Source organism: Mesoplodon densirostris, chromosome 19, assembly GCF_025265405.1.
Source record: "Mesoplodon densirostris isolate mMesDen1 chromosome 19, mMesDen1 primary haplotype, whole genome shotgun sequence".
Lineage (NCBI taxonomy): Eukaryota > Metazoa > Chordata > Mammalia > Artiodactyla > Ziphiidae > Mesoplodon > Mesoplodon densirostris.
In genome coordinates, this window is record NC_082679.1 from 27,714,075 (window position 1) to 27,736,161 (window position 22,087).

General features: G+C 47.2%; 1 pseudogene; it reads left to right on the forward strand.

Moving 5' to 3' along the window:
• LOC132479622 (zinc finger protein 541-like) overlaps positions 1–22,087 on the forward strand; it is a 45,515-nt pseudogene that overhangs the window by 3,132 nt on the left and 20,296 nt on the right.

Genomic DNA, 22,087 nt, shown 5'->3' on the forward strand with positions numbered 1-22,087 from the left:
AGAAAATGACCAAGAAGCACATAAAAAGATGTTCAAGGTTATTAGTTATTCGGGAAATGCAAGTCAAAACCGTGAGAGGCCACTTCGCCCTTGCTAGAATGGCCATAATCCAAAAAAGGGACAATACCAAGTGTTAGGAAGGATGTGGGGAAATCAGAATCCTCACACACTGCTGGTGGGTAAAGGGGCCACCAATATGGACAACAGTTTGCTGTTTCCTCCATAAGTTGCACCTGGCATTACTACATGGCCACACCTATGTGTATACCCAGAATAGTTGAAAACAGGTGTTCAAACAATAACTTGTACATGAATGTTCCCAGCAGCATTATTCACAATAGCCAGAAGGTGGAAACAACCCAGATGTCCACCAGCAGATGAATGAATCAACAAAATGTGGTCTATCCACACAATGGAATATTATTCAGCCACAAAAAGGAACGGATCCATGCTATGACATGGAACCTCGAAAACATGATGCTAAGTGTAAGAAACTAGATCCAAAAGGCCACGTATTGGGTGAGTCCATTATATGAACTGTCCAGAAGAGGCAAATCCATAGGGACAGAAAGCAGAGGTGGCCAGGGCCTGGGGGGAGGGGGGAGTGGCTAGTAACTGCTACATGGGCATAGGGTTTCCTTTGGGGGTGATGGGAAATTTCGAGAATTAGATAGTGGTGATGGTGGTACAACACTGTGAATGTGCTTAATGCCACTGAATTGTACATTTTAAATGGTGACAACAGTCAATTTCAGGACACAAAAATTGTTTTTAAATTTTAAATGGTGAGAAAGCAGTGGTGTTAAGCACACGATTTTAAAAATAATACACAGGGCAGTGTATACGAGGAGAGGATCCAAATACAGCTAGGGAGGGACTGGTGGAGGAAAATAATGGAGGGAGATCTGGGGACATGGCAGTGGAGAGGGGTCCAGTCAATGCACCTGCTCTGGAGTGGTTCCTGAGAGCCTAGGGCAGAACTTGTGGAGATCTCACAAGTCTCTGGAGGATACAGACCCACCCCCAGGGTAGACAGGGCTGTGATGGGGGAAGGTGGGGGATTGTGGAAGCCCAGAGCAGGCACCTGACCCAGCCTGCAGTTCAGGAAGGCTTCCTGGAGGAGGAGAAGGGTAAAGAGGAGTCTGATAGGAAAGGTCAGACGGGGAGGAATGTGGATTTTCCGGGTGCAAAGTAGAAAGGGGGCCTGGAATTTGTAAAGCACAGATGAACCTTGACACTCCCCTGATTGAAACCCTCCTAAGGCTCCCTAGTGCCCTTGGGGGTAGTCCACAGTCCGGAACAGCTTGGCCTCAGTTTATTCAACACACCCTGTCTGAGCACCTGCTCCATGCCCCACCCTGCGTGGGCAGTGCTGGGGAAACAGCGGGGAAGAGCCAGGCCCAGCCCTGCCTTCATGGGACTCGCACCCCAGTGCGGGAGACAGACATAAAACAAATCATTTCGCGGTGTGACAGATATTAGCCTGACGGCTGCTATGGGAGGTCAGGTGGAGTTAACTCAGCCCCCCGGGGTTTCCCAACTTCTATTATTCCTAAAGGTCTATTTCACAACTTTTGCCGAGTACTGCCTCTATTGTCTGTACCTTGAAAATGTGTTCTCTCATAAACAACAAGGTCCTCCTGTATAGCACAGGGAACTATATTCAGTATCCTGTGATAAACCATAATGGAAAAGAATATGAAAAAATATATATGTATCACCAAATCACTTTGCTGTACAGTAGAAATCAACACAACATTGTAAATCAACTATACTTCAATAAAATAAAATAAAATTTGTTCCTTCAACCAACTTTTTTTCTTCCTTTGATGGGTTCCCCTGGGGCTACCTTAGGCTGATCCCAGGGAACAATAGTCATGAAGTCACAGGTGTGAAGGGCCAGTTCCTTTTTTCCCCAACGTGCTTTAAAATAAATGCATAACAATTAAAATGTCACCTGGAGGGCTTCCCTGGTGGCACAGTGGTTGAGAGTCTGCCTGCCGATGCAGGGGACATGGGTTCGTGCCCCGTTCTGGGAAGATCCCACATGCCACGGAGCGGCTGGGCCCATGAGCCATGGCCGCTGAGCCTGCACGTCCGGAGCCTGTGCTCCGCAACGGGAGAGGCCACAACAGTGAGAGGCCCATGTACAGCAAAAAAAAAAAAAAAAAAAAAAAAGTCACCTGGAAATCATCCCAAATGCTACGTTGGGAACCCGGTGACTTAGACTCTGGGGATTAAGGGACAACATCGTGAAGGAAGTCAGTTGTAAGCTAAGACTTGCAAGATAAATAGAGTTAGTCAGACAAGGTTGGAGGGGAAGGGCAGGTGCAAAGCCCCAGAGGTGGCAGCGGCAGGGAAAGAAGGCAGGTTGGGCTGCTGGAGTCTTGAGAGCTTGGCTGAGAGAGGCTTAGGCACTGGGTGACCTTACACCGGGGATTTGGGGTTTGATCCCAAAAGCCATACAGTCATTGAAGGGTTTGTTGTCACTGTCGTTATTACTTTTAACTGCTATGCAATTCACATACCATAAAACTTATTCATGTAAAGTGGACCATTCCATGGTTTATTGTATATTCACAAGGCTGTGCAACCATCACCACTATCTAGTTCCAGAACATTTTCATCACCCCAAGAAGAAATCCTGTACCATTAGCAGTCCTTCCTATGTCCCCCTCCCCACCAACCCTAGGCAACCACGAATCTGCTTTCTATCTCTATGGATTTGTCTATTCCAGACGTTTCATATAAATGGAATCCTACAATATATGGCCTCTGTGTCTGGCTTCTTTCACTTAGCATGATGTTTTCTTTTTGACCACCCCTCACGGCTTGTGGGATCTTAGTTCCCCAACCAGGGATTGATCCCAGGCCCTTGGCAGTGAAAGCGCAGAGTCCTAACTTTTGGACTGCCAGGGAATTCCCAGCACAATGTTTTCAAAGTTCACCCATGCTGTAGCATGAATCAGAACTTCATTCCTTTTTATGGCTGAATAATATTCCCCTGTTGGGTCTCCCAAGGCAATAGAGATAAAAGCAAAAATAAACAAATGGAACCTAATGAAACTTATGAGCTTTTGCACAACAAAGGAAACCATAAGCAAAACAAAAAGACAACCTATGGATTGGGAGAAAATATTTGTAAATGATGCAACTGACAAGGGCTTAATTTCCAAAATATACAAATAGCTCATACAACTTGATAAAAAAAAAAACAAACAACCCAATCAAAAAATGGACAGAAGGCCTAAATAGACATTTCTCCAAAGAAGACATACATATGGCCAATAGGCACATGAAATGATGCTCAACATTGCTCATTATTAGTGAAATACAAATCAAAACTACAGTGAGGTAGGGGACTTTCCTGGCAGTCCAGTGGTTAAGATTCCACACTTCCAATGCAGGGGGCGTAGGTTCGACCCCTGGTTGGGGAACTAAGATCCCACATGCCACATGGTGCAGCCAAAAAAAAAAAAACAACTACGATGAGGTGTCACTTCACACTGGTCAGAATGGCTGACATTAAAAAGTCTACAAATAATAAGTGCTGGAGAGGGTGTGGAGAAAAGGGAATCCTTCTACACTCTTGGTGGAAATGTAAATTGGGACAAGCACTATGGAGAACAGTATGGCAGTTGCATAAAAAACTAAAAATAGAGCTACCATATGATCCAGCAATCCCACTCCTGGGCATATATCCAGAGAAAACTGTAATTCGAAAAGATACATACACCCCAATGTTCATTGCAGTGCTGTTTACAATAGCCAGGACATGGAAGCAACCTAAATGTCCATTAACAGAGGAATGAATAAAGAAGATGTGGTACATATATACAATGGAATATTACTCAGCCATAAAAAAGAATGAAATAATGCCATTTGCAGCAACGTGGATGGACCTAGAGATTGTCATACTGAGTGAAGTAAGTCAGACAGAGAAGGACAAATATCGTATGATATTGCTTATACGTGGAATCTAAAAAAATGGTACAAGTGAACTTATTCACAAAACACAAATAGGGTCGCAGATGTAGAAAACAATCTTATGGTTACAAGGGGGGAGGTATAAAACGGGAGATTGGGATTGATATATACACACTACTATATATAAAATAGATAACTAATAAAGGCCTACTGTATAGCACAGGGAACTCTACTCAATACTCTGTAATGACCTATATGGGAAAAGAATCTTAAAAAGAGTGGTATATGTATATGTATAACTGGTTCACTTTGCTGTACAGCAGAAAGTAACATAACATTGTAAATCAACTATACGGCAATAAAAAAATTTTAAACATAAAATAGATAAACAACAAGGTCCTACTGTATAGCACAGGGAACTATATTCAATATCTTGTAATAACCTATGGTGGAAAAGGATATATATAAAACTGAATCACTTTGCTGTGCACCTGGAACTGACACAACATTGTAAATCAACTATACTTCAATAAAACAATATTTCTACTGTTGGGATACACCACATTTGGTTTATCCAGTCATCAGTTGATAGACATTTGGGTTGTTTCTGCTTTTTGGTTGCTGTGAATAATGCTGCTTTGAACCTTCGGGTACAAGTGTCTGTGCGGACATAGATTTTCCTTTCTCATGGGTACCTACTGAGGAGCAGAATGAAGAGTGTGTTTTTGCTGATTTGTTTTTCACCTGAAATAAGATCAAACTACAGAACTCTTTGACAGTTTACTCTTCTCAAACAAGAAGAGTAAAAAGAACCCCATCCTCCTAGGTTCATCAGTCAATAATACTTAACCACATGTGTTTTATCTCACTCTTTTCGGAACATTTGAGAGGCAGCGGCAGACATCCTGTCCCTTGATCCCTATAAATACTTCAGCATGGAGCTACAGAACAAAGACATTCTCTTCAAAAACCCCAGGACAGTTATCAAAATCAGGAACTGTAACACTGATACAGTAATACTGTTGTTTAATCCACAAATTCAAATCTCTCGCTTCCCTTCAGTAATGTCCTTTATAGCCATGTTTTCGCCAGTATAGGATCCAATCTTGGATCATGCATTGGACTGAGTCATGTTGCTGAAAAATCTTAGGAAGGGGGAGACTTGATTAGCTTGACCCCTTCTTTGCCTCCCTTTGGCGGACTGGGGAGCAGAGACTGGGGGGTCAGAGGGGAAGCGGGGAGACAAGGGAGAAGCCAGTGCTCACAGTCAGAAAGAGAAACTTAGGAATCAGATGGATCTCAGTTCAAATCGTGGCCCAGTTATTCAGTAACCGTGACCTTGGGGAACCGTGACCTTGAGGCTCTCTGCGCCTCAGTTGTCTCATCGGGAAAATGGAACTGACCCCTAGGCTCACTGGGAGGACCAGTGACATACTGAGCACAGACCTAGTACATCGGATGGAATTAATCCCCCCACCCCCATCCTATCATCGCCATTTATCCCTGTCAATTTCCAGGACCAGAAGAGTCCCAAGTGCTTCAGGTCTTCAGATGAGGTTGCTTTTCGGATCCTTACAGCAAACAACCTTATAAGCAGATACTATTATCATCACTAATCTGTAGAAGTGAGGTGTCTTATAGAAGAGGTATTTTAGTCTGTTCAGGCTGCTGGAACACAATACCATAGACTGGGTGGCTTGTAAACAACAGAAATTTATTTCTTACTGTCCTAGAGGCTGGGAAGTCCAAGATCAAGGTGCTTCCTGGTTCACAGACAGCCACCTTCTTGCACGTCCTCGCGTGGCAGAAAGGGTGAGGGAGCTCTCTGGGGTCTCTTTTCTAAGGGAACTAATCTCATACATGAGAATTCCACCCTCATGACCTAATCACCTCCTAAAGGCCCCATCTACAAATACCATCACATTGGGGATTAGGTTTCAACATATAGAGTTTGAGGGCTGGGGGGGAAATAAACATTCAGTCTCCAGCAGGAGGAAACTGAAGCACAGAGAGGCAAAGTCAGGTCCCTGAGGTCACCCAGCAGATCAACAGCAGAACCAGGATTAAAAACCAGACACGGGGCTTCCCTGGTGGCGCAGTGGTTGCAAGTCCGCCTGCCGATGCAGGGGACACGGGTTCATGCCCGGGTCCGGGAAGATCCCACGTGCCGCAGAGCGGCTGGGCCCTTGAGCCATGGCCGCTGAGCCTGCGCATCCGGAGCCTGTGCTCCGCAACGGGGGAGGCCGCAACAGTGATGTTAGTCTAGGGCAAGAGATAATGGTGGGGCCTGGACCGGGATGGAAACGTGGGGATGGAAACAAGAGGACTGACCCACAGGGAGGTAGAAGGGTGACTAACTTGGGGCTGTGGGGGGGGGATCTGAGAAAGTGGGAGGAGTCCAGTTTGAACCCCTCCCTCACGAGCATTCAAGAACAAACACCTCCCACAGGAGATGGAAGAAATAAACAAAAGGCAGGGAAGCTGGAATCGGCCTTATCCTGAAGTAGGAGGGGGATTCATCAGCCTCCAATGATGGGTGGAGGTGGGGTTGGGGGCTTGGAGAGTAAGGAATGGGATAGAGCTGCCCCAAAAGAGACCTAAGGGACTCACAGAAAGAAGTGAAGGTTAAAGTCAGATAACAGGACTGTGGGGCAGATGAGGCAACTGTGGACGATGGGAATCAGACTTTCATTGGCTCATGGGAGAAGCAGAAATAAGAAGGACCACTCTTCCCTGCCTTGAGGCTGCCCTTCTCCACCCCTCCCTTTATCCGGGCGCTTTGCAGTGTGCTTTCGCAGCTCCTCCCATCAAGACATGGAGTCTCTTGGGACTCCCCTTGTGGTCCAGTGGGCAGGACTTCATGCTCCCAATGCAGGGAGCCCAGGTCCGATCCCTGATGGGGGAACTAGATCCCAAATGCATGCCGCAACTAAAGATCCCGCGTGCTGCAGCGAAGATCCTGCATGCCGCAATTAAGACCCAGCAGGGCCAAAATAAATAAATAAATATTTTTTAAAAATTAAAAAAAAGAGAGATGGAGTCTCTTTTCCCATCCCCTGAACTGAAATTTACAACTTGCTTTAGCCGGTAGAATATAGCAGGAGTGCACAAATTCCAAGGCTAAGCCTTAAGAGGCTCAGAGTATTTCTCTTCTCTCTCTTCTTCTCCACCTTTGCCATGAGAACATGCCTGGGCTAGCTTGCTGGAGGGATGTGGGGGAGAGGTAAAGAAGAACTGAGTCATCCCAGCTGAAGTAATTCGAAACCAGCCAGCCTCTAGTTAACCTGCCAGAGGATGATGGCAGGTTCACGAGTGAAACCAGCCAAGGTCAGCCAAGCCTGGCCCAGATTAGCAGAACTGTCTAGACGACCCAAATACACGTGAGAGAAAAAGAAAAAGTTGTTGTGTTAAGCTACTAAATTTCAAGATGGTTTCTTACACAGCTGTAGCTAACTGATACAAAGGAGAGGCTAAGCGCTAGGATGAACGTGTGGGCATCCCCAACACCCAGTATTTTAGTATTTATTGAATGACAAAAGAAATCCAAAATTATCTCTCACCTTTCCCTCAACAACTTCCTCTTGAAACTCTTATTCTGATATTCAGCTTGTAGCTTGCTGCTAATACTACAAAATATGTCCCTTCCAGGGATGCTGAATTAACATTTCAAGAGAGAATGGCAGGGACAAAGAACAACAGCTTTGAAACTTGGACCATGTTTTGGTGAGAGCTATGATTATCATTGCAATCAAGGAACAATGGTCTTGATTTCAGAGCAGTTGATGATCTTGCTGAATCTCAGGAAATAAGGTGAGAGGTACTAGTGGAAGGGAGAGAAGCACACTTCCTCCTCAGCCACCTACGTCACCTGCGCAAAGATGGCTTTGGCCAAATTGCCTTTGTTACACCTTTTCCTCTTTTCTGGACCCCACACAGGGAAACTTCAACGACTTTGGTAAGAAAGGGACAGTATCTGTGAATCTGGAGTTTTCTGTTAGGAAAATGAATATCCTGGGTGGCCTCAGACATAGGACACACTTGAATTTTTTCTTCATGGAAGGAGCTGCACTTTGGAATCTTGGAGCCTTGTGCCCTAAAGGACCTGGCATGGCAGAGCAGGGACCCATCTGCCAGGCTGGCCCAGTGCTACTCGTGCTCAGAAAACGCATTCTGTGAAGGCTGGACGTTTCCCATCATTGAAAAAAAACCCAGCAAACGAGACAAAAGTCCCCCTTTAAAGGATTTGAAGTAGAGGGAGCTGAAATGACCTGGAACACATTTCCCAAACTCCCCACCCCCCATCCTCTCCACACCCTGCAGCGTTAACTCATTCAATAAATTTTTACTGCAGTTTCTTCTGTTATTTGCTTTGTTTTGTTTAAGGAGAATATCTTTATTATTATAGTCTCAAAGGATTTATTTTTTATTGAAGTATAGTTGATTTACAATGTTGTGTTAATTTCTGCTGTACAGCAAAGTGATTCAGTCATATATACATTCTTTTGCACATTCTTTTGTGATAAACTCTCATGGTTTATCACAGGGTTTTGACTATAGCTCCCTGTGCTCTACAGTAGGGCCTTGTTGTTTATCCATCCCCTATATAATAGTTTGCATCTGCTAATTCCAAACTCCCAATCCTTCCGTCCCCCACTCCCCCTCCCCTTTGGTGACCACAAGTCTGTTCTCTATGTCTGTGCATCTGTTTCTGTTTTGTTGATAGGTTCATTTGTGTCATATTTTAGATTCCACACATAAGTGATATCTTATGGTATTTGCCTTTCTCTGTCTGACTTCATTTGGTATGATCACTTTTAGGTCCATCCATGTTGCTGCAAATGGCATTATTTCATTCTTTTTATGGCTGAGTAGTATTCCATCGTGTATATGTATTGATACCACCTCTTCTTTATCCATTCATCTGTCGATGGATATTTAGGTTGCTTCCATGTCTTGGCTATTATAAATAGTGCTGCTATGAACACTGGGGTGCATGTATCTTCTCGATTATGGTTTTCTCCAAATATATGCCTAGGAAAGAGATTGCAGGAACATATGGCAATTCTATTTTTAGTTTTCTGAGGAACCTCCATACTGTTTTCCATAGTGGCACTGCAGCTTCTTTCTTTCTTTCTTTCTTTTTTCTTTTTTTTTTTTTTTTTTTGCTGTACGCGGGCCTCTCACTGTTGTGGCCTCCCCCATTGCGGAGCACAGGCTCCGGACGCACAGGCCCAGCGGCCATGGCTCACGGGCCCAGCCTCTCCACGGCATGTGGGATCTTCCCAGACCGGGGCACAAACCCGTATCCCCTGCATCGGCAGGCAGACTCTCAACCACTGCGCCACCAGGGAAGCCCTCTTTCTTTCTTTTTGAATTTATTTATTTTATTTCTATTTTTTTGGTTGCATTGGGTCTTTGTTGCTGTGCGCAGGCTTTCTCTAGTTGCAGCAAGCAGGGGCTACTCCTCGTTGTGGTGAACAGGCTTCTCCCTGTGGTGGCTTCTCTTGTTGCAGAGCACAGGCTCTAAGCACGTGGTCTTCAGTAGTTGTGGCTCGTGGGCTCTAGAGCGCAGGCCCCACAGTTGTGGCGCACGGGCTTAGTTGACCTGTGGTATGTGGGATCTTCCCAGACCAGGGCTCGAACCCATGTCCTCTGCATTGGCAGGCAGATTCTTAACCACTGCGCCACCAGGGAAGCCCTGCAGCTTCATTCTGAAGCCAGAGAGTATGATATCGAAGAGTGCAGGCTCTGGAATGAGGCTTCCAGGTTCATATCCCAGCTCCACCACCTACTGGCTCTGTGCCTTGAGCAAATTAGTCTCCTCTCTGTGCCTCAGTTTCCTCATCTGTACAATGGGCATAGCAGCAACCCTCCTTGCTCAAAGAGGGAGTGGATGTGAAGTGCTAGAACACTACCTGGTGCTTTTATATTATTGTTACTGGAAGGTCCTCTTAGGTATTGGAGACACAGTGACCATGACCTGCATGGCCCCCATCCTCATGGAATGAGCAAAAGAGATGCATACTTAGTCATTAGTTACACAGTGAGGGATTGATTTCATTGCAATTAAACCGAGAGTCATCATCTCTGTCCATCTCCATTCTGACTACTTGACTTCAGGCTGCTATCATTTCTGACGTGGTCAACTGCTGGGAAACATTGTTCCAGGCGAAAGGCAGAATGACATGCCAACATCCCTGGGGAAAGGTTGGTGGGGTGCAGGATGCTCACACGGTCTCAAAGCATCACGTCTCAGATTGCTGTTCACCAAGGAGAAGAGATTCCTTTACTACGGAGGGAGCTAACAGTCACCACCTAAACACATTTAGACAAGACAGTAGCAGCTAAATCTGTCCGCAGTACTGTGACTCTTCTTCCCGCCAAGAGGTGGAGGGTCCCCATCTGCCTTTTAGAAAGGATTGCAGCAGCTGGCATGGGGCCAGATTGTACAGGAAGCGGGGAGGAGGAGGAGAGTTAGAAGGAGGAGAAGTAGAAGCAGCAGCAGAAGAGGAAATGGGGAAGGAAGGAAAGAAGGGAAAGAAGAAAGGAAATAACCTCAGTCCTTGAGAAACAGGATGGAACCCAAGGGTTGCGGGACTGGTAACCAACGGGAAAATGAGGGGGCTTGGGCTCTCGGTCTAGGCAATGAGGGGGTTCCCTACTGTCAGGTTCAGTTTGCACAGAGAAGCACGGGACATGGCCATCAGCTGGATGGCAGGGGTGGGTGGGTGGGAGGCCTGGAAGGAAACAGTCCTATTGTGATGGAGTGAAAGCAAGCTCCCCAGAGACACAGAGAGAGTGCCCTGTGCCCCCTTGAGGTCTGTGATTTCTGTGATTCAGGTAAAACATGCCAGGCTGGCTGGGTGGTTTCCTTTCGCTGTGTTCAGCTGGCTTGGGGGGCAGATGGCAGAGTTTGGCAACGTGCCTACTGCAGATTGTGAGGGGCATGGGCTTTGAGGATGCTTGAAGGAAGTGACTCAAGGGATGAATGTGAGGAAAGGAAAGCAGGGTGGAGAGCAGAAACCGGTGGCCAGGGTGGACCCCTCATTCCTTCTGGAGAGCATCTTTTTCCTTCGCTTCATCAGGGCTTAATTTTTCATGGTTTTCCTTCCACTTCTCTGGTTCTTCTTTTTCAGTGTCCTCACTGATTGACTTCTCCTCAAATGCCTGCACTTTTCCGAGTGCAAATCCGGGCACCCCACCCTCATCCCCCCCCCCCCGACCCCTTGACTCTCCTTTTCTGCCTGGGCTTCCTAAACATTCTCACGCCTTCCAAAGTTTCGGTGACCAGATAACCTTCCTGATCCCAGTATCAGAAGCACTGTCATGACCTGTTGAGAAAAGCAGGTGGTCTGCATGCAGGTCAGGCAGTGGTGGGAGGCAGAGAGGACCCCAGGGGCAGCTTTATCCACCAACATGCCAGGGAGAGCATGGTGAGGATTTGACTTCTGAGACAGGCAGGTTTTCTTGCAGCCACAGCAGTGATTCCCAAACCAGGATGCACGCTGGGACCACCTGGGGAAGCTTTCAAACCAAACCATGCCCTTGTCATGGGCTTGTCAATTCATTCACAATCTCCAGGCATGAGATGTGCATTTCCCATCACACCATTCCGTTTAGGGCTGGTTGTGTAAAATCTGGTCACTCCAAGGGGAGAAACCATTGGAAGATGCTGTTTGCCACCCCTAACAAATTTTTTTTTTTGCAATTATGTATGATCAAATTTAGGACAGCTCTAATTGTCACGTGGAATATTATTCATCTTAATATTATTAAGGTGAGATATTTGGACGATGATTGGGAAATCTGAACATGGATTAACATTAGATAAAAGTCACTGAATGAGGGGCTTCCCTGGTGGCGCAGTGGTTGAGCGTCCGCCTGCCGATGCAGGGGACACGGGTTCGTGCCCCAGTCCGGGAAGATCCCACATGCCGCGGAGCAGCTGGGCCCGTGAGCCATGGCCGTTGAGCCTGCGCATCCGGAGCCTGTGCTCCGCAACGGGAGAGGCCACAACAGTGAGAGGCCCGCGTACCGAAAAAAAATAAAAATAAAAAATCACTGAATGAATCTTAATGTTGTGTGGATTTCTCCTCTGGCCAAGCCTAACCCAGACCATATATGGAAGGGAATTCTGAGAAATGTGGTTCCAGCTTAGCTAAGTTGCCACAGTATGAAGTCCCTTAGGCCCAGAGGGACATTTTTGTAAATGCCCATCAGATTGTGTCTCTCTTCGCATATAGCTCTTCAGTGGATTCTGTTGATTTCACATGCTATCCAAACTCCTTCCCAGGGCCCACCAGGCTCTGGTTGGTCCTCAGCCACTTCTTTAACCACATCAGTATCCTCAACTTGCTTGCCATAGCCACACGGGTCCTCTTTGAGCTCCTCAGACCTCTACTTGGTATAATGACCTTTGTACTTGAAGTTCCCTTTGCCTGGAATTCTTGCTCCAGACCTCTGCTTGACAGCCTGACTCTTAACCTTCAGGTCTCCATTCAAATGCCACCTCCTCTGAAAAGTCTTCGTGGATCATGCGTCTAAGGCAGTTCTTTTCAAAATTCAAGGTACACATGAATCCCATGGGAATGTTGCTAAAATGCAACAATTCCTGCCTTAGGAGGTCTGGGATAGGGCCTGAGCTTCTGCATTTCTAACAAGCTGTTGATGCTGCTGGTCTGGGTACCGTGCTTTGAACAGCCAGGTTCTAAAGTACCCAGACCCTCTCTATCACACTGTCGTGTTCATTTCTTTCATAGCTCTCACCTCATTTTGGAGTTAACTTGTTATCTCTTTCCTTGTTTATTGCTTGTCTTCTGCACAAGAACATAAATTCCATGAGACCAGGGAGATTTTCTGATTGTTTACTGCGGTATTCTGGCACAGAGCAGGTGTTCAATATTTGGTAAATGTTTGACTGCAGGAGACTCAAAGATAAAAAGAGATGGTGTCCATCTAGAAGATACTGAAGGGCAAATGCACTTATAAGATGATGGAGGTGTGGCAGAGTACAGCAAAGACTTGCCTAGTGTTATTTTTAATCATGGCCAATCCTAACCTTGATCATTGTTCTTTATTATTTTATGTGGCTCTTTTTACTTCTCCAACCTTATCTGACAACAATTGTGAAGCTGGAAAGGGTGTGTCTTAGTCCATTCAGGCTGCTATAGCAAATATACTACAAACTGGTGGCTTATAAACAATAAACATGTATTTCTCATAGTTCTAGAGGCTGGAAAGTCCAAGATCATGGTGCCGGCAGATTCAATGTCTGGTGATATTGCTTCCTCATGGACAGCTGGGTTTTTTTTTTTTTTTTTTGCTATAACATCGCATGGCAGAAGGGGTGAGGGAGCTCTCTAGGGTCTCTTTTAAAACGGTACTAATCCCATTCATGAGGGCTCCACCCCCATGATCTAATCGCGTCCAAACATGGATGAGCCTAGAGATTATCATACTAAGTGAAGTAAGCCAGACAGAGAAAGACAAATATACGATATTGCTTATATGTGGAGTCAATAAAAAGATACAAATGAACTTACATACAAAACAGAAAGAGACCCACAGACATAGAAAACAAACTTATGGTTACCAAAGGGGAAAGGAGAGGGATAAATCAGGAGTTTGGGATTAACACGTACACACTACTATATATAAAATAGATAATGAACAAGGACCTACTGTATAGCACAGGGAGCTATACTCAATATTTTGTAATAACCTACAAGGGAAAAGAATCTGAAGAAGAACATTTTATATATATATATATATACATATATATATATATATATATATATATATATATATATATGTATATATATATATCTGAATCATTTTGTTGTACACCTGAAACTAACACAACATTGTAAATCAACTATACTTCAATAAAAAAATTTTAATAAAAAATAAATTAAAAGGGCACTAATCCCATTCATGAGGGCTCTACCCCCATGATCTAATCATATCTCAAAGGCCCACCTCCTAATACCATCACATTGGGAGTTAGGTTTCAGCATATGAATTTAGGGGGGGACAAAAACATTAAGGCCTAACAAGGTGGGACAATTTCTTGGGTCTTTGCCTATAATCTCCTTTGGTGCTTAGCTTACTGGAGATATAGTAGAGACTTAGGAAATACTTGGTTGAATCATTTATTCAGTAAAATGGCTGAATGTCAAACTTAAAAATAATTTAATAGCATGGCGGTTGTTGTTTACTGTCAAGGCAAGCACCACCCAATTCTCCTTTAGTGCAATATGGCTGGCAGCTCCCCTCCCCTGCTCCCATCTGTTCAATTCATGTGAATACCCAGATACTCCCATACACAAACCTGGGGGAGAGGAAAAAGCACAGGTCCAGGAGTCAAGATAGCTGCATCTGGCCCTGTTTCTGCCACTGACTTGCTGTGTAACTTTAGGCAAGTCCCTTGCCCTCTCTGGGCCTCAGTCTCCTGATCTGCGTATATTGAAAGGGTTGGACCAGATGACATCTCTGGTCCTTTCCAGTTCTACAACCTATTTCGCTTTCCTAAATTGAGGTGAGTTTTCTCTGGGGGTTTCGGGGGAATTCTGAGACTCCACCGGAGATAATGGGACATGTCTTCAGGGTGGGAGGCCCTGACCCAAGGAGCTGACCCCCCTCAGAGTCACACTGCCCCCACCCATGGGAACCAGCATTACCAGAAGAGTGCCCTGCCCTGTGGCCACCAAGTGGCACACTCACTAAGCACCAGAAGGAAAAAGGCTGCTCCAGGAGGCATCCAGGATTCAGGCACAAACACACCTCACTCCCCATCTCCTGTAGCAACTTCCACACAGCCATACTGGCCCGGCCTTCAAGGTGAGGCCTCAGTACCTTTGCTCCTGCCTTCTTCCCTGCCAGGACTGCCAGCCTCCCTCCTGGCTCTTTAATCATTCACATATGTTCAGCATATGTTAGGATTCAGTGAGGGCTTTCTTCCAAGTACTCCCATTTTCTCTTTGTGACCTCCAACACAGTGGGTCGCTGTCCTCAATCTGTGGGGCAGAAACTGAGGTTCGACTGAGGCCATATAGCTTGTGGGTTAGGCTGGGTTCAAATCCAGGTCTTTGGATCCTGACTCCTCCATTGATTCGATGAGTGTCTCTGTGCCTCAGTTTACTCATCTGGAAAACGGGGATAAGAATACTATCTGCCTCATAGGGTGCTTATAAGGATTCAAGTGAGTTAATATACGTAAAGGGCTTCAAACAGTGCCTGGCACATGGCAGGGATGCTGCTGCTTCTGATAAATATTTGATTCAGAGCTCATGCTCCTTCCACCATGGCGTGTGGTCTCTGGCAAGAGGTTAGCATCCCCAGCTTCTAAGCCTGAGCTCACGTCCTACCTCGAAACTCACCCATCAGAGCATCTCCCATGCACCAGGCCCTGCGTTTGGTACCTCCACACACATGTTGCATGAATTCCTTTCATTGTAGAATTAAAATTGTAAAACATCATCTACGGAAAATGTAATTTTATAATTTAAAATTTAATTTTAATTCACTGTTTACTTTTATTTACTACATTTTAATCAAAATTTAGTAAAAAAGTATATAATCTAATCACTAACATTTAAGTTTAATGTGACTACCGAATTTTAGTTTAACTTTCATCAATAATTTAATTTTTTTTTTCTTGTTTGCCTGCGTTGAGTCTTCGTCGCTGCACGCGGACTTTTCTCTAGCTGTAGCGAGCGGGGGCTACTCTTGGTTGCGGCGCGCAGGCTTCTCATTTCGGTGGCTTCTCTTGTTGCAGAGCCCAGTCTCTAGGTGCGTGGGCTTCAGTAGTTGTGGCACGTGGGCTCAGTAGTTGTGGCTCGCGGGCTCTAGAGCACAGGCTCAGTAGTTGTGGCACACGGGCTTAGTTGCTCCGCAGCATGTGGGATCCTCCCAGACCAGGGCTCAAACCCGTGTCCCCTGCATTGAATTTCAGTCTTTAAGATTTCACTAGTTTTTCCACTAATGTCCTTTTTCTGTTCCAGAATCGTCCAATCCAAGTTGGTTTTTTTGTTTGTTTTTATTACAAACCTTGCTGCTTATGACTACTATTCTTGTGCACATCTCCTAGTGCATATGAGCAAGTTTCTCTACCGTCAATCCCTGGATTGCTGGGGCATGGGACACATCACATCTTTTATTTTATTCAATATCTTCAATTTGTACTCCACTGTGATTGTACCAAGTTTACCCATGACCAGTACTGTGAGTTCCCCTTGCTCTGCGTGATAGAAAAAATGTAAAAATGTGCCAAACTGGTGGGTGTGACCTAATATCTGTGGTTTTAATTTGCATTAAAATCTTGCTACAATTAGGCCCCCTTTCCTATGTTTCCTCTTGTAGGAAGTGCCTCTTCATATCTTTTATTTGTTCATTGGGCTGTCGCATTAACTTGTAGTCTTCTAAAACAATTTCTGAATGCTACTTCTTTGTGTTATGTGTTGCAAGGATCTTGTCTCTGTCCATAAAGTGATCAATGTTTGTCAAAGGACAGGAAAATGTCAGTTTCCTTCAGGAGCTTAAGTCCTGTTCTTTAAACTCGCATCTACCCATTGGCCAGGGTCCTCATTTCTTCCACCAAGAGATCACACTGCTGAAACTCAGTATTTTTTAGTGTTTGCTATATAAATGAAGAATCCCTCCTAAAACGAAGGCAGGTTTTTAATCCCTGTCTTTGCATAACCTGCAAGGCCCTACATAATATGCCCCTAGTTTACGCTTTCCTTTACTCACATCGTTCTAACCACGCTGGTCACTGCTGTTCAAATGGATCCCACCTCTTCCTGCCTCAGGGCCTTTGCACTTGCTCCTCCCCCAGATATTTTTATAGCTCCCTTCCTCATGGCTTTCCAGTCTCTGCTCAGTGTAACTTTGCCAGAGAGGCGTTTATTGACCTATATAAAATAGAATCCTCGGACAGTCTCTACCTTCTTTCCTTACATTTTTCAAAAAGGATAAGCACATTGCATTCTAAATGTATTTGCCTGTCCCCCACTAAAGGTATGCTTGCTCTTCAGTACCAAAGCCGTTAGCTGCATTGGGCTATGGAGCCTTTGAAATGTGGCTGGTCTGAACTGAGATGTCCTGTGAATGTAAAATATGCACCAGATTGTAAAGTCGCCCCCAAAGTAAATTATCTCATTAAAAATTTTTGTATTGATTACCTGTTGAAATAACATTTAGGGTTAAATTGTATTATTAAAGTTAATTTCACTTTTTTTTTAACCTTTAAAAAATATGCCTACCAGGAAATGTAAAACTTTTCCAAGTGACTGGCACTTGGGGCTTGTATTCTATTTCTACCAGACAGCGTTGCTCTAGAACATAAACCAGAGCAGGGATGTTTGACTCGTATACTGCGGTATTTCAGAACAAAACGGAAACTCCATAAACAATATTTGTTGAATGAAGGAATCCAAAAGTGGAATGCCAGTCCTTTTCCTCTCCTCTCTGCTCTACCTACCCCAGGGATCAATTTTTTAAAACATCAAAACTTTATTGGGATAGAAGTTACATGAAAGTCACCCATTTGAAGTGTAAAATACAAGGATTTTTAGTAAAGTCACCACGTTGTGCGGCCATTGCTACAACCCACTTTCAGAATATGTCCATCACCCCAATCAGATCCCCTCGAGTTTGTTTACTAGTCGATACCCATTCCCGCCCCCAGGCAACCACAAATCTGCTGTCCCCATAGGTTTTCAGTGCGCAATTTCTAAGGAATGAACTCCCCTTCTAAGTCGTTCCACGGTTCAGACTTCTTGGCCGATCAGCACGCCCCCACCTTCCACCCCGGGCCATTGCTCTTCCCGGTTTCCTTCTGTCCGGCGGCACAGCTCAGGACATAGCCGGACCCACAGGTGGTTCAGGGTTTGCTTAAAGAAAGGCGGAGCAGATCGCGTCCCGCTTTGTGCTTCTGCAGCCCCACATCTTCCCAACCCACGGCCAGGAAGGCCTCGGTGGCCCCTCGGGAGCACGGGGGACTGCCTCGCTAGGCCCCACGACAATGCGAGGGCGGCCCCTACTCTCAACCCCCTCCCCTGCATCGCGGGAGGCTGCAGCTCAGAGCGGCCCGCGGGGAGCCGCAGCTCCCCATGCTGCGTCCGAACGACGCTCTCAAGGAACAATGGCCGGAGCTGCCCGACTCTCGGCCTCGGTGTGTGGGTCGTGGGGGGCCGGCCCCTCCCCCCGCAGCTCCTTTCCCGCTGCCCCTTCACACTCTCCCGCCTTCAACCGCCCTCCTTCCAAAATGGCGACCAACCGCCTCCTTTCCCGCCCGCCACTGGTCACCTGACCACGCCAAGACCCGCCCCCCGCGTGGCCCCGCCCCTCGGCGGCGGCCTAATAGCCTCAGAGCATGCGCGGCCGGGCGCCACGCGCCGGAAGCTCGGGCGCTGCGAGGCGGCCAGCGGCCACGCACGCGCGCCTGCGCTGCGGGTGAGCGGACAGCCCCAGGAGCGGGCCCGGCTGCGCGTGCGCGCCCGGCCGGCCGGCCGGCGGGCGGCGCAGGGGAGGCGGCGGCTGCCGGCAGGCCCGCAAGGCACGAGGCCCGGCCCGCGAGACCCCAGGGTCAGGTAAAACCCGGTTGCTGCTGCCCCTGCCCGCCTCTCCTTCCTCCCTACCCCGTCCTTTCCCGCCCCTTCCTCATTCTTCAACCCCTCTCCCCTTTTAAAATCGAATTCGTTTATATTTCTTCTTCAGGGGGGCCCAATCTCCCTTTCGAGGGGCGCAGCAGGCGCGGCGGGTGCCCCTCGCACCGCGTCACGCACCTTCTGCATCCCCGCAGCCCCTTGCCCCTTGGAGAAGACTCTCCTTAGAGGCCCGGGCCGACTTTTCTTTCCTATCCCGCCCCGCCCCCGAGGCCCCAACTGCCCCCTCACAGCTCCCCAGCTCGCGCCGCGGGCCCTACCCGACCTCCGCACTTTCTGCATGTCGGCCTTGCATTCGCCCTCTGCTTTCTAGGCCCCTGGTGCTAAAATCTCCTTTCCTTCTGAAGAGACCCCCTCCCTTTAGGGGACCCAGATTTGTTTCCTTTTAGGATCTTCCAGCAGGATACGGGTTCGTGCCCCGGGCCGTGAAGGTCCCATATGCCGCGGAGCGGCTGGGCCTGTGGGCCATGGCCGCTGGGCCTGCACGTCCGGAGCCTGTGCTCCGCGGCGGGAGAGGCCACAACAGTGAGAGGCCCGCGTACCACACACACAAAAAAAATAATAAGTTATCAAGGCAAGGACTTTCCCACATGGGAGTCCTGTTTTCCCTCATTTAAACTGTTAGAATCATTCGACCACTCAACACAGCAGCTTTTCATATGAAGAAGGTGTAGACCAGACAGGTTAAGTGACAAATGGCCAGAGACAGAGTTGGGATGAGAGTCGAGGTTCTTTCTGCTGTGTCTCTCAAGCTACATCTCAGCCACAGAGAATTAGCATTTGGGGTCCTTTAGTGCAGTATGCACGCCCTGACCTGTTGGATTCTTGGGTCCAGCCTCTGCTGCATCCTAGATGAAGGGCAGTTTTTAAACTTGCTATCATGTGAGGCAGTCTAATCCATCTTAAGGGGTAGAAAAATCTTCCATGATTCATCCATCCAACAGTTACTGTGTGCCTACGAGTATAGGAATGGGAATCCCGGGAGCTAGGAACACAGCAGCAAGCCTGCAGAGTTCTTAGGTCTTGTATCCACTGTCCTTACGTCTCTAGTGATTTCAAATCAGCTTCCCTATACTTTTTTTTAACACATCTTTTTTATATAAATTTATTTATTTATTTTTGGCTGCATTGGGTCTTCGTTGCTGCATGTGGGCTTTCCCTAGTTGCAGCAAGCGGGGGCTACTTTTCGTTGTGGTTCACGGGCTTGTCATTGAGGTGGCTTCTCTTGTTGCGGAGCACGGGCTCTGGGTGCGTGGGCTTCAGTAGTTGTGGCTCGTGGGCTCTAGAGCGCAGGCTCAGTAGTTGTGGCGCATGGGCTTTGCTGCTCCGCAGCATGTGGGATCTTCCTGGACCAGGGCCGGACCCCATGTCCCTTGCATTGGCAGGCGGATTCTTAATCACTGCGCCACCAGGGAAGTCCCTCTCTTTACCTTTTATTCATCAAATCTAGCTCTGCCCCTTGTAGCAAGACAGAAGCAGTGTGCTCCCTCCTCCACATCCTGGCCCTTCAGCTACTTGAAGACATCTCCCTCTCCCACATGGACATTCCCAGCCTCTTCACCTGTTCCTCTGATGAGGTGATTCGTGGAAATACCTTTTATCATTTACCCAAGAAGTACATAAACATGGAAAATTCAGATAGACAGGAAAAGGAAAATGAAGTTGATCCATGATGCTACCAATCAATCCCATTCTGTTTGTTTGTATTCAAATTTATTTGTCCCTTCTAAAGACTAGATCATTCCGTTTTTCAGCAATCCTCTTGTTAGTGGCACAGCACTTAGTGGTATGGCATGAACATCCTTTCACGTCAATGGATATTCTCCTACAGTTGTATCTGAAATGCCTGCGCCATAGACCATTGAGACCAGAATGCAGTCACCCACCTGCCCTCGTGTCAGTTATTAGGTGGTTTCTCACATTTCACCAGGAAAAACAATGCTGCAGTTAACTCGCTTGCAGTTCACTGCAAGATCTCCGTTAATTTGTACAGATCGGCCTTAATTTCCTTAATTAAAAAACCAGAGTGGAATTGGCTGGGAGAAAGGACTTAAACTTTTCTAAGATTTTGCATTGTGCATTTCTGGATTGTACTTGCAAGCGTGCTGTTGATGTTACCGTCATGAAGTCCTGCCTGTCGAGTCACTCTGTCCTGGAAGCTCTCAGACTGTTGCTGTCCCCTCCCTTACCCCCAAGTGTGGCTTCAAGATTGGGTGCCGCCCTGGAGGTGTGGCTTGACCAGGGTCCCTTCTCCCCCTCACCTGGTGCTAAGCCTGGTCTTCTCTGCGAGTGAAGCTGCTGAAGTTGGGGTTCTCGGCCAACTCCCTGAGTTGGACTCAGCTGCTGAAGTTGGTCTGAGGGTGGTAGAGTGCTTCGGCCCGGGCTCCGATGTCCCCGGATGTCATAACCTGTGCTTTCTCCCTCTGTCTAGACCTGGGGCTAGGCGTGCTCAAGGTGCCCAAAGAGGCTAACGAAGGAGGCAGGGCCACGTCTGGGAGCACAAGGAGAGGAAAGCGGCAGCACAGGTCCCCTCAGAACCCACTCCTGGACCGCAGCCTCTGCGGGAAGGTGTTCAGCAGCGCCAGTCCTCTCAGCAAGCACTACCTGACGCACAGCCAGGAGAGGAGACACGTGTGCAAAATCTGCAGCAAGGCCTTTAAGCGTCAGGACCACCTGTATGTAGGAGTCTGGTCGGGATGTCTGTTCAGGGGGCTGCTGGGGGCTGGGCGTGTTCCCGGTTCTTTTGCATCCCCTCCCATCCACCTGCACCGCCCCGCACCGTCGGGTGTCCCAGGTGTGTGCGACCTGTGCTCCTCCCACGGCCAGTGTTTGGTGGGGGCGGGGGGCAGGGCCTACACTGCCCCGGACAGCCCGCCCTCCCCAGCCTCCAGATTCACTCCAGTGAGGAGAGCGCCGCTGCGATTTGCAGACAGGACCCATGTGCTTTAAAAACACACTCCAGAGGCAATTTTGTCATGGAGGGAGTTGGGCTAACTGCGTAGAGAAAGTTTCAGAGTCCCTGGTAGGTGTCTGAGCAGAACAGATATGCACTCCATGAGGAATATATGTTGGGATAACACCAGGGCGTGAGGGGTTCTGAAATGCCTGTTTCTAGAACATGGCAATGCAGTGTTCACTCTCTTTTTTCCTGTTTGAATTCCCCCTTTTATTAACTCGATTTTTTTTCAAAATTTGACTTTAAAAAGCAAGCTCAGTGTAAGAGGAGCAGAATTCCGTTTGTTCTTCATGTCTTAGAAATGATAAGCTTTTCTTGCTGCCGAGGGAGAAGAGACAGACTTTCAAACTGAGAGACTCGTAAGTGGGAGAGGACGATCCCTTGCATGTTTACAGCTCGCCCAGGCTTTACTGAGGCTTCGATGAATGCCGCTTTCATTGTATCCTCTCCCCTCTCGCCATTAAGGATGGGAAATGATTTACTCCTGTCACAAGCTGGTAACAGTTAGGGCTAGAAAGTGGGTCTCCGGATGCCCTCT